Below are 12,169 nucleotides of genomic sequence, written 5' to 3'. Positions count from 1 at the left end.
AGGTGCACAGATATGGTCACCCATCCTCTCCCTTGCTACAGACCGCAGCTCTCTGGTTTCCAAGTACAGATTCAGGTGCGCTCAGCACTGGTGCTGAGAACCACCCAGGTGACCCCATGCCCTGGCCTCGAGCCCTCGGGCAGCACCCCTGGGAGTCAGCCAGGTGCACCTGTGCATCCTGCTGCCTTCTCCACTGAGCGCTTCCTCAGCTGTATCCACGCCGCCCTCTGCCTTCTCAGTCAACGCGGGACTCAGCACGAGGAGAGGCTTTCACAAATGCATGGGGGTCTTTTGCCCATTTTTCAATTGGGTTGTTGCCTTTTTTGCTATTGAGTTGTATACGTTGTTTGCATATTTTAGAGATTAAGCCCTTGTCCGTTCCATGATTTGACACTCTTTCCTCCCATTCTGTAAGTTGTCTTTTCGTTTTCTTTTTGGTTTCCTTTGCTTTGCAAAAGCTTGTCAGTTTGATTAGGTCTCATTGGTTTATTTTTGCTTTTATTTCTGATGCTTTGGGAGACTGACCTGAGAAAACATTTGTAAGGTTGATGTCAGAGAATGTTTTGCCTATGTTCTCTTCCAGGAATTTGATGGTGTCTTGTCTTATATTTCAGTCTTTAAGCCATTTTGAGGTTTTTTTTTTTTTTGTCTTTTTTTGTTGTTGTTGTTGTTGTTGTTGCTATTTCTTGGGCCGCTCCCGTGGCATATGGAGGTTCCCAGGCTAGGGGTCGAATCGGAGCTGTAGCCACCGGCCTACGCCAGAGCCACAGCAACGCAGGATCCGAGCCGCGTCCGCAACCTACACCACAGCTCACGGCAACGCCAGATCGTTAACCCACTGAGCAAGGGCAGGGACCGAACCCGCAACCTCATGGTTCCTAGTCGGATTCGTTAACCACTGCGCCACGACGGGAACTCCCTTTTTTTTTTTTTTTTTTTTTTTTTTTGAGGTTATTTTTGTGCATGGTGTGAGGGCGGGTTCTAGTTTCATCGATTTGCATGCAGCTGTCCAGGTTTCCCAGCAATACTTGCGGAAAAGACTGTCTTTTTCCCATTTTATGTTCTTGCCTGCTTTGTCAAAGAGTAATTGACCGTAAGTGTCTGGGTTTATTTCCAAAAGACCTGAATAGACATTTCTCCAAAGAAGATATACAGATGGCCAACAAGCACATGAAAAAATGCTCAATGTCACTGATGATTAGAGAAATGCAGATCAAAACTACCATGAGGTACGAACTCACACCCTCAGTTATTAATAAGTCCACAAATAACAACTGCTGGAGAGGGTGTGGAGAAAAGGGGACCCTCCTGCACTGTTGGTGGGAATGTAAGTTAGTACAACCACTATGGCAAACAGTATGGAGATACCTTAGAAAACTATACATAGAACTACCATATGACCCAGCAATCCCACTCTTGGGCACATAGCCAGACAAAACTTTCCTTGAAAAAGACACATGCAAACCGCATGTTCACTACAGCGCTATTCACAAAGGCCAAGACATGGAAACAACTTAAATGTCCAGCGACAGATGATTGGATTAGGAAGATGTGGTGTATATACACAATGGAATAGTACTCAGCCAGAAAAAAGAATAAAGTAATGCCAGTTGCAGCAACATGGATGTTACTAGAGACTCTCATACTGAGTGAAGTAAGTCAGAAAGACAAATACCATATGATATCACTTACATATGGAATCTAATATACGGCACAAATGAACTTTTCCACAGAAAGGAAAATCATGGACTTGGAGAATAGGCCCTAACCCATCAGGCCTGCCACTAGGGATGAAAGCTGCTCCCACAAGGGAGCAGGGAACAGGTCCCATGTATATTGTGGCCCAGAGACTCAGTGTAATGCCTCCTACAGAGAAGCAGCAGATGTGTCTCATGGATAAAGACCCTGACATCATCCAAGGGGACAGGCACTGCGATTTCCCAAGCCTGGGCAGTGGGCAACTTTTCTATAAAACCTTGGTGTGGGTTTTATGGAATTCTAGTTGTGGCTCAGCGGAAACAAACTTGACACGGTCTCCATGAGGATACAGGTTCCATCCCTGGCCTTGCCCCGTGGGTTAAGCATCCAACATTGCTATGGCTGTGGTGTAGGCTGGCCCCCTAGCCTGGGAGCCTCCATATGCCACAGATGTGGCCTTAGAAAGCAAAAAACAAAAACAACCCAAAACCTTGGTGTGGGTTTTTTATTGTTAAAAATTGTTTTGTGTTAAAGAGAACAATTTGGGGGCATTTAGCACGTTCCCAGTGTTGTGCCAGCACCACCTCTATCTGGTTCCAGCACATCCTCATCCCCCTGGAGGAGACCCTGTCCCATTAATCACTCTCAGTGTCCTCACCACCCCCCACCCTGAAAACACCAGATTACTTCTGTCTCAATGCATTTGTCTGCTCTGAATGGCTCATATTAAATGGAATCAAGAAAATGTGAATTTTTCACTTTGCTGTACAGTAACAATTGGCAGAACATTGTAAATCAACTGTAACAAAAATTTTCTTGTAAAAAGAAAATGTGACTTTTGTGGCTGGCTTCTCTCACTGAGCATCATGTCCTCAGGGTTCATCCACTTCTTAAGCAGGTGTTGGAACTTCATTACTTTTCATGGCTGAGTAATATTCCATCAAGGAATGAGAGTAACTGCTATGGGTTCAAATCGATGTGACAACCTGTACATCCCATTCTGATGATGGAGCAACCTTAGGGAGGAGAATGCAGCTTCAGGACATTCCAGTGTACTTTTGGGGATCTAGACAAAAACTCATGATATCCTCCTCCCAATAGAGCATCACATGGTGGAGAGGGGGCCCAAGTAAAGGTGAGGGGTGCCCATGAGGCACAGGGCCTGGAGTGGAGAGTCAGGGGAACCTGCATCACCCCCTCACCCCCCACCTGGGCCCTGACCTCCCTGTGAATGTCCCCCCCATCCGGGCTCTGACCTCACTCTGGACATCCCCCCATCTGGGCCTTGACCTCTGTGGGCATCCTCCCATCTGGGCCCTGACCTCACTGTGGATGTCCCCCGACCTGGGCCCTGACCTCACTGTGGATGTCCCCCCACCTGGGCCCTGACCTCACTCTGGTTGTCCCCACATCTGGGCCCTGGCCTATGTGGACATCCCCCTGCCTGGGGCCTGACCCCACTGTGGATGTCCCCTCATCTGGGCCCTGACCTATATGGATGTAACCCACTCCCCCCCATGCTCCTGCAGCTCCGTGTTATCCATCCTGGCAGCCTCCAGCCCCGTCCCCACTTTTGTTCCCCTCCTCCTTCTCTGGTCTCTGAACAGCCTGCCCATGGGTCCCATTAACAATTGACATCACAGGGAATTCCCACTTCTGCACAGAAGCCAGTGTTCAGCCTGTATGTTCACGTGTGCCCAGCAGCGCAGGATCGAATCCACCAAGGGCAGGGCCAGCTTTATCATCAGGCTGTTGCCGAGACCAGCTCAACAGAATGGGGCTGAAGAATGGGTGCTGTGAAACTTAAGGAAAAAAGTTAACATAAAACAAGACACAGAGACATTTATCTGAAGTAAAGGTGGGAACCGGGGGACTCAAGGTCTCAGGGACCAAGATCACCGCTTTAAGAAACCACACTGCTTTTATTGTGTTTTTTAGGATTATGTCGCGTGAGAAGGGGGTTGTAGGTTCAGGATATAGGTTTTTTAAGTTATTTTAAAAGTCACATCACCTGTTGCTGATTAAGCTTTTACTCTGCCTTTAGGCATTTAAGAATCATTAGCAGGGTGTTCCCATTGTGGTGCAGTGGTAACAAATCCAACTAGGAACCATGAGGTTGCGGGTTCGACCCCTGCCCTTGCTCAGTGGGTTGGCGTGAGTTGTGGTGTGTGTCACAGATGCGGCTCGGATCCCACGTTGCTGTGGCTCTGGCGTAGGCTGGCAGCTACAGCTCCGATTAGACCCCCTAGCCTGGGAACCTCCATATGCTTTGGGAACGGCCCAAGAAATGGCAAAAAGACAAAAAAAAAAAAAAAAAAAAAAAGGATGGCACATACATAAAAAGCATCATACTTAAATGCAAATACAAAGGAAAGGAAAGTTACCTTAAAAAAGAATCATTAGCATATGAGGAAGCTTGGCGTCAGCTGTCTATGCATAGCATCTAGAGAATCACCATTGTGCTTCTGCAGACTGCGTGCCTATCTGCAGCAACCTGGCTTGCCCAGGTTTGCACCTCGGTTCTTCTTTGCTAATGCAAATCCAGCTAATGACCCCTCATAAACCCCTTGGGGCTATGGGGCTCCTCTTTTATTCTTCAGAGGACGTATCATGCTGTGCAAATGGTGCGCCAATCTGCACAGGCCTGGCGTGCCCAGACCAACGTGTTAAGTCCTCATTCCGCTGACCCTGTGACTAACTTATGCCTTTAGGTCTTTGTTCTTAAGCCCAAGTCATTCACCGTCACTGCGACTGTTTTTCAAGCAGGAGGATGGGGTAAAGTAAAGCAGGACGAGAGAGAGTTTTCAGCAGAGAGGCCAAGAAAATATTGTAGAAACATGTCTCGTGACACGCTGTGACCAGCCCCGTGGGGTGGGGGTCCTGCACAGGCTGACTGACTGATTTCGGCCCTGTCCCGGATGGTGACTGAGACATTTAACGGGGGTGGTGGAGGCCGAGCCCCGACACCATGCAGTGGTCCCATAGGGAAACCCACTCATTAATTACCACCTGCTCAACCAGGGATGTGAGTAAGAACCAGCCATTCAGTGATCCGAGCACCTGTGTTGTCCTGGATGCCACTGGGAGACCCGAGAGACACGTGAGAGAGAGCTGAAGCAATGCCGAGCTAAAACCTAGAGGAATTGCCAGGGATAGAGTAGGCACAGGTGGTTGAGAAGTCCCAATAGGGGATCATCGCTAAAGAGGGAAACCTGGGGGATTTTGGGAGACCTCTGCAAGTTCCAGAAAGCCTTGCTTGATTAGTGGAGGCGTGAGAATTGCCTCAGGTCATTGGATGGGGGATGGGATGAGCCCTGCATTCGGATTCAGACCGAGGGCAAGAGTTTGAGGACCGCCCTTCAGCTGATTTGAATACGCACTTTACCGGATTCTAAGGAGGAGCTACTCCTCCCAGAAAGGAAGAGGCGGGCCTTTCCAACCCCCACTTCCCTTGGAAGGTAAAACTGCGGACCCCTGGATCCTTGGGGCAGAGCTTCCTTTATTTCCCTTGCATCTCTCACAAACATCCTATCGTAATAACTCTGTTCTTGCCTATCACTTTGTCTCTCACTGAATTCCTTCTGAGCAGAGGCATAAAGAACCTGAACCTCAGTGAGTCCAGGCACAGGGTGAGTAATTCTAATTTAAAACCTTGGGTTTAAGTCCCAATCTGGCTTTAGGCTGGGTTCGAGTCCCAGAACATGGGTTCAAGTCCCAGTATGGATTTTGGCTGAGTTCAAGTCCCGGCATGTGGATTTAAGTCCCAGTCTGGGTTTTGGCTGGGTTCGAGTTCAAGCCCCAATCTGTGTTCTAGGTTCAGGCCATTCGTGCTGTCGTTTCAGAATGAAGCTCTCGAGCAGCATACTGGCCCACCACACAATGTCATAGTTAACTTTATCCTGACAAATTCAACTTTAAAATGGGAAATGGATTTCAAGCAGAAAAACGAGGAGCATCGGAAAGCCAGCCTCCAACTAACACCTCAGCCAGATTTTTGTGTGTACGTGCGAAACTTACACTTGCAAGTATCTACTTAATAAAGTAGTAAAGGAGGACTTTTGCCCTAAGAATCAGTCAGAATGGGCTCTTTTATTGCAGATGCAGTTACTGGAGGAAGCTAGCTTGGAAAGAAGTCTTTTCAGGGTTCGCGACCCTGGCGGATGTCCCTTCTGTGTCTTGACTGATGTCCTGACCACTTGGGGACTTGAACACCAGCTCGCCTGCTGATGGACCCGACCCAGCGGCTACAACCAGGACCCTCTGGTCCCTGGTCTTCTCCCGAGGAGGGTGACTGGCCAGAGTGCCCCGACCGGGTAGGGGACAAGAGATTTTCTGAGGTTTTCCACGTCCCTCCTCACGAGCTGCCCTCTTTCCGTCCCTTTGAGACCTTCGAGGACCCGAGACATGTCCATTTCCTCCCTTCATTAGGACTCGGATCCGAAGGGTCTCTGTCTCTGCAGGTCTTCTGAGAGGCTCCAGTCTTGCACGTAAGGGAGTGTCTGATGAGGAAGACCGTGCTTGTGGGATTTGTGCTTTATGTTCTGTGTTGACGTTGTGACGGCCATTCTGCTGAGTGAAAGAGGAAGGTCTGGTTCTGTTCCACCGCAGAGCCCTGTCCAGAATTCTGTCTGGCTGGAAAGAGGCTAAGACTGAGAAGAAAAAACAGTTTAACTGTATGGCCACAGTATTGTTTAGAGTCCAGAGAAAGGTGGTTTTTGCATGTGCAATTAAAAAAAAATCAAGCTTGAGAAAACCTCTTTTCAGGATTCTGAACTTGAGAGAATAAGTCCTTCTAGGAGAACTTGCTTTTCTTGCATTTGCCTTGACCTGGGCTCTCAGGAACACCTGTCTAGACCATCTCTAATTCCTGAGACTGAAAAGGAAAAATTGGGAAAAGTCTTCAAAACTTATTTTTAAGCTAGTGAGTTTTATTTGTAATATCTGACTCATAACTAGGCTTAGAAGAGGAAGCTATGAGATCTCTGTGTCCATGTGTATGTGCATCACCTGTCTCACCTTTGGGATGATGTCATCAGAAATTAAATGCAAAGGAGCCCTGCCTAACTGGCTTAAAGGAAACAAAGTGCTTCTATAAATTCTCAAATATAGAAGGTAACTGGCCGGAATAACGTTTAGGTTCACATGAACTGAGAAATATTCTGTATTAAATTAATATCTAGCATTAAAGCTAAAGTTTGTTAATTAATAGAGACATGTCTTTAGACTTATCAGCATTCAGTAGAATTCCTTATTGTACCTAGGTTTCATAGAAGTCAGGTGAGATAGTGAGACATCAATTACAAACAGAAACTAAAGGTGTTTAGGATTATTATTACTGTGTTCGGTGTCACCCCGAGATGTTCTCTGTAAGGAAAACATGTTTTAGAAATGATAAAAGACAATCCATCATTGCTTTAGAAAAGTAGCATGTGTGTTTTCTTTGAAGAAGGATGAGGAAGGGAATTGCATTTTATCAAGGGAAAAAGGAGCATTGTTTGTAGTTTGTTGCTCTGGATGGAAAAATAAGGGACAGACCAATATGGATACAGAAAGTGATGCAGGACGTGTGGGAAGTGGACATTGAGAAAGGAGTTTTGGGCATGGTTGGAACTGACAAAGTTTAGACTAAAATTAAGTGTAAATTGATTTTGAAAGCAAGCTGCTGCAAAACTTGAATTTGGCTTTTCTCTCTCTGCTAAGAGAACAAAGTCATCTTGGAATGGTACTTTTGACAACAGTTATGTGGAGTTCTTTGCCTTTAAGTGATCTGTATTTTCTTTTGAGATCTCTTCTAATTTTGGGAAAAGTATTATCCACAATGGCCTATCAGTAACACTTTAAAGGAACCAGGCCATAATGTCTTGTTTTCTCTTAATCTTGGAGTTCCCGTCATGGCTCAGTGGTTAATGGATCTGACTAGGAACCATGAAGTTGCGGGTTCGATCCCTGGCCTTGCTCAGTAGGTTAAGGATCCAGCGTTGCTGTGAGCTGTGGTGTAGGTTGCAGACACGGCTTGGATCCTGCATTGCTGTGGCTCTGCCTTAGGCCGGTGGCTACAGTTCCAATTCAACCCCTAGCCTGGGAATCTCCAAATACCATGGGAGTGGCCCAAGAAATGGCAAAAAGACCCCCCCAAAAAAATATTATACAATCTAATATGATATCTACCTAAAATTTAGAAGCAAAGGGACCAAAATTTGTCCAGAACCCCCACTGTGCCTTAGAAGAATTCAACCAGGTGTGGATGGCCTTTCCTGGCTCACCCCCGAATTTGGGACATTAAGTGACAAGGCACCCCTAAATGGGGAACAGAGGAACCATACTCTATCTAATTGGACAAATTCTACCCATTTCCTCAGGCGGACACCCTGGGAACAATGTCTCCATCTAATTGTGATTAAAAATAGTGACTTTTTGCCACCGAGTGAGTAGGGAGACCCGAAGTCTATTGGAGGGCCCCTAATGGGACCTGCTGGAGTTGTGGAACTAACTTGTGGCCCTGGCTCCCTCCGGGGTGGATTGGGAGAGGCACCCTGGGTTTCCCTTGGGCCCAAGGACATAAACAAAAACCCTGCAATTTGCCAAATTGCCAACCTACCACATCTCTCTACCAGAGGGACTCAGTCGGTTTTCAGAGTGAATGATTGCTTGATCAATTTCTTTGTTCCCAACATAGGCCTGGAGAGTGTCACTCTCCACTGAGAAGCTCTGGCCAGGTTCACCCCTCAAGCCTTAAAGGATAGCCAGAGAAGCACTGCCTTGTTAAATACTGAGGTCTCCCTGACGAGAAAGGCAATCCTACAAAATAGCATCTCCCCAGACGTCCTCACTGCCTCTCAAGGAGGAACCTGCACATCTTTCACTCAGAATGCTGTGCTTTTATACCGTATGATCTGGCGATATCAGGGCTTTGCTTCATCAGATGAAAGCCCAGATACGGAAAGTAAACCAGGAGAACGCTTACGCCTCTGAGGTAGTGACTAAAGTTTCAGACTGGTTTTCTGATATGCTAGGTTGGATGGTATTATCCAAATTAATTTTTCAATGAGCTTTACTTGATTGGCTTAAAAATTAAGTGCTTATATAAATGCTCAAAAATACTGATAACAGGCCAGAATTAATTTTAGGTTCATGTGAACTGGGAAATATTCAGTATAAAGTAATACCTGCTATTAAAATTTGTTGCTATAGTGAATATATACATGTCTTTAACGCCATCAAGATTAAGTATACTTCTTTTTTTGGGGGGGGGTGCTGCAGGTGTGGCATATGGAAATTCCCAGGCTAGGGGTCAAATCGGAGCTACAGCTGCCAGCCGACACCACAGCCACAGCAACGGTGAGTCCTTAACCCACTGAGCAAGGCCAGGGATGGAACCTGCATCTTCATGGATACTAGTCAGGTTCTTAACTCACTGAGCCACAGAGGGAACGCCAACATTAAGTATAATACGTTATTGTACCTAGGCTTTGTAGAAGTTTACAAAACTTCTGTTACATCTGTTGTAAATTTCTTAGCAAGAAAAATAACTTTGTATGAATTTTTTTTTCTTTTTACAGCTGCACTTGCAGCATACAGAACTTCCCAGGCTAGGGGTTGAATCGGAGATGCAGCTGCTGGCCTGTGTCACAGCCATCGCAACACCATGTCCGAGCTGCATCTGTTACCTACGCCATAGCTCACATCAATGCTGGATACATGACCCACTGAGCGAGGCCAGGGATTGAACCTGCGACCTCTCAGATACTATGTCAGGTTCAGCTGAAGATCCAATTCAACCCCTAGCCAAAGAATGTACAAATGACACAGCTGTGGCCTTAAAAAAATAGAGTCATAGGAACTCAAGGGAAACTCACCATAGCTCCACATCCAGATGATGGCAATGGGAGGATTACAGGCAAGACCAACTTGAAACAGAAATCTGTCTTGCTCCCAGGGCACTATCCCTAGGAGCCCCTAGGGCACTTCTAGGGCACTCAGGCATCCAGAGGTTTTACTGACAAACAGGAGGGTTCACATACCTGATTTCAAAGAGTGGTTGCCATCAGAAAGGGTAGGTGCCCAGGCCAAATCTGAGATCGTCAAACCCCAGCCTGTATGGATTTCATGCCCTGAAAAGGAGAGGAGTAAGAAAATCATGGCTGCCCATCAGGCATTTCAGGGCTCATTGAAGGAGAGGAGCCAGGAAATCACGCTGGCGGGTGCACAAGACCAGTGCCAAAAAGAGTCGGGCTGTGGGAGGCAGAGGAGTGGAGGGTTGCTGTTAGGAAGCATGTCTGCCAGATGGCGCCAAAGCGCAAGCCGAGCAGCTCCCTCTGCATCTCCTCTCCTGCGTCTCCAGGCTCCGATACATGGCAGGAGATGGATGGAACCTCAAGGAGGGGGCCAGAGCCTTGTTTGTGAACATGGTGCCTCTGATCCTGTGGCCCCATTTTCCTCAACTCAGTGAGGGGACATAGGTCTACCATCACATGTCTAATTCAATTCCTGTCTGGTCGGGTGGCCCAAGGATCAGCTTGACAGGCTCTCTGGGGTCTGAGTGTCCTTTCCTTCTTTGGAGGCAGCACTCTGGACCCAGAAACACCAGGCTTGAATGTGGGACATGCGGTTTTCCAGAACCAGCCTGGCAGGGAGTGTGGCTTCCGGAAAGCCGGGCTTCGGGTGGTGAATGCAGTGTGTCCCTGCGATGGTGTGTTGGTGGCTGGGCTGTGCTCATCACTGTGCTCTTTCACTCCAGGGATCCGCACACCCTCTCTTTTCCTGCTACACCGGAGCATCTTCCTCCTCTGCTGGACAAGTTTACCAAGGAACTTACCCAAATCCAGGTAAAAGTGAGTAACTCATGGGAGGTCCTGGATCTCAAGCCAGATGCCAGGGCGGAGGGGTGCCGATTGATCAACAACTGGCTGTGCTGACTTAGCAAGCAGGGTGTCTGTTTTCAGGGAATGGGATGGTGTCCTGTGGGGTGAGTGCCCTGGTCGACTTTGAGATAGTCACACCTCTGCCCATTGTGCATTTCAGAGCCCTGCCAGGGAGAGGAGTCAGGAAATCATGCTGGCCAATGCCCCAGGCCAGTGCAGACCAGGCCCTGGGAGGCCGAGGAAGGGCTGAGGGTTGCTGTTAGGGTGCGTGTCCGCCAGAGGGCCCCAGAGAGGCAGGTGAGCCGCCCCCCTGCCTCTCCCTGGCTGCCTCACCAGGCTCGGAAAGTGATTGGAGATGGATGGATGGAACCTCAAGGAGGGGCCCGGAGCCTTGTGTTTGTGTACCTGGTGCCTCTGCCCCAGCGGCCCAGTTTGCCTCCACTCAGTGAGGGCAACATTCCTCATTCGGGACAACAACCGGGGCTTCCTTGGGGAGAGTCAGGGCCTTTAGTGTAATGAGTGGAGGTCTAGTTGGAGAGAGCTTAGGGCTTTAGATAAGGGCAAGGCCAGGCCTAAATTAGGTAAACAGACAGGGCCTTAATTAGAGACAGCTCAGAGCATGAGTCATGGTTAGTGCAAGGCCTTAGGTAGGGCCATGCCAGGACCTTATTTAGGCACAGCATAGAGCCTTAGGTAGGCGAACAGGGCCTCATTTGGAGAGAGCTCAGGCTGATAATGAAGGGTAAGTTCTTAGTTAGGGACAGCGCAAGGCTTACATAGGGACAGCACAGGGCCTAAATTAGGCACCCGGTCAGGGCCTTCGTTGGAGATTGACTGGGGACAGTGCATGGCCTCTTTTAGGGAGAGCCCAGGACCTTATTTAGGGACATCACAGCGTCTCAGTTCTGGGGAGAGCCAAGGATTTAGTTAGAAGAAGCTCAGATGGTAGTTAGGGAGAGCCCAGTGCCCTAGTTCCATGAAAAGTCAAATTTTGGGGAGTTCCCGTCGTGGCGCAGTGGTTAACGAAACCGACTAGGAACCATGAGGTTGCGGGTTCGATCCCTGCCCTCACTCAGTGGGTTAAGGATCCGGCGTTGCCGTGAGCCATGGTGTAGGTCGCAGACGCGGCTTGGATCCTGCATTGCTGTGGCTCTGGCGTAGGCTGGCAGCTACAGCTCCGATTAGACCCTAGCCTGGGAACCTCCATATGCCACGGGAGCGGCCCAAGAAATGGCAAAAAGACAAAAAAAAAAAAAAAAAGAGTCAGATTTTGGCTGGGGAAGGCTCCAGGTTATGGTGAAGGACAGTGTAGGGTCTTGGTTAAGGACAAGCAGGGCCTTCCTTAGGCATGGTGTTGGGGACTTGGATGAAGATAGCTTAGTGACCTCAGTAGGGACATTGTCAGGGCCTCATTTCGGGATAGGCCAGGGCCTTAGTTAGGGACAATTCAGAGCCTTAGGGAGAGTACAGGGCCTATGTTAGGGACAGCATTAGGACTTGACTTAGAGACAGGGTCAGGGCCATCGTTGGTCATAACTCAGTTCCTTAGGAGAGAAAATCTCGGTCTTCATTAAGGACACATAAAGGTCTCATGGACAGTGCATGGCCAC

At 48.2% G+C, this 12,169-nt stretch overlaps 1 long non-coding RNA gene across 1 annotated transcript; it reads left to right on the top strand.

Annotated features, from left to right (window-relative positions):
• Positions 1–5,630: 5,630 nt before the first annotated feature.
• On the top strand, positions 5,631–7,477 carry LOC110258640. Its single transcript, XR_002341211.1, has 2 exons — positions 5,631–5,698; positions 5,797–7,477. It is a non-coding gene; the product is annotated as an uncharacterized LOC110258640 (long non-coding RNA).
• Positions 7,478–12,169: the final 4,692 nt, after the last annotated feature.

Source organism: Sus scrofa, unplaced genomic scaffold, assembly GCF_000003025.6.
Source record: "Sus scrofa isolate TJ Tabasco breed Duroc unplaced genomic scaffold, Sscrofa11.1 Contig2629, whole genome shotgun sequence".
Lineage (NCBI taxonomy): Eukaryota > Metazoa > Chordata > Mammalia > Artiodactyla > Suidae > Sus > Sus scrofa.
This window is presented reverse-complemented; position numbering and strand designations above follow the sequence as displayed.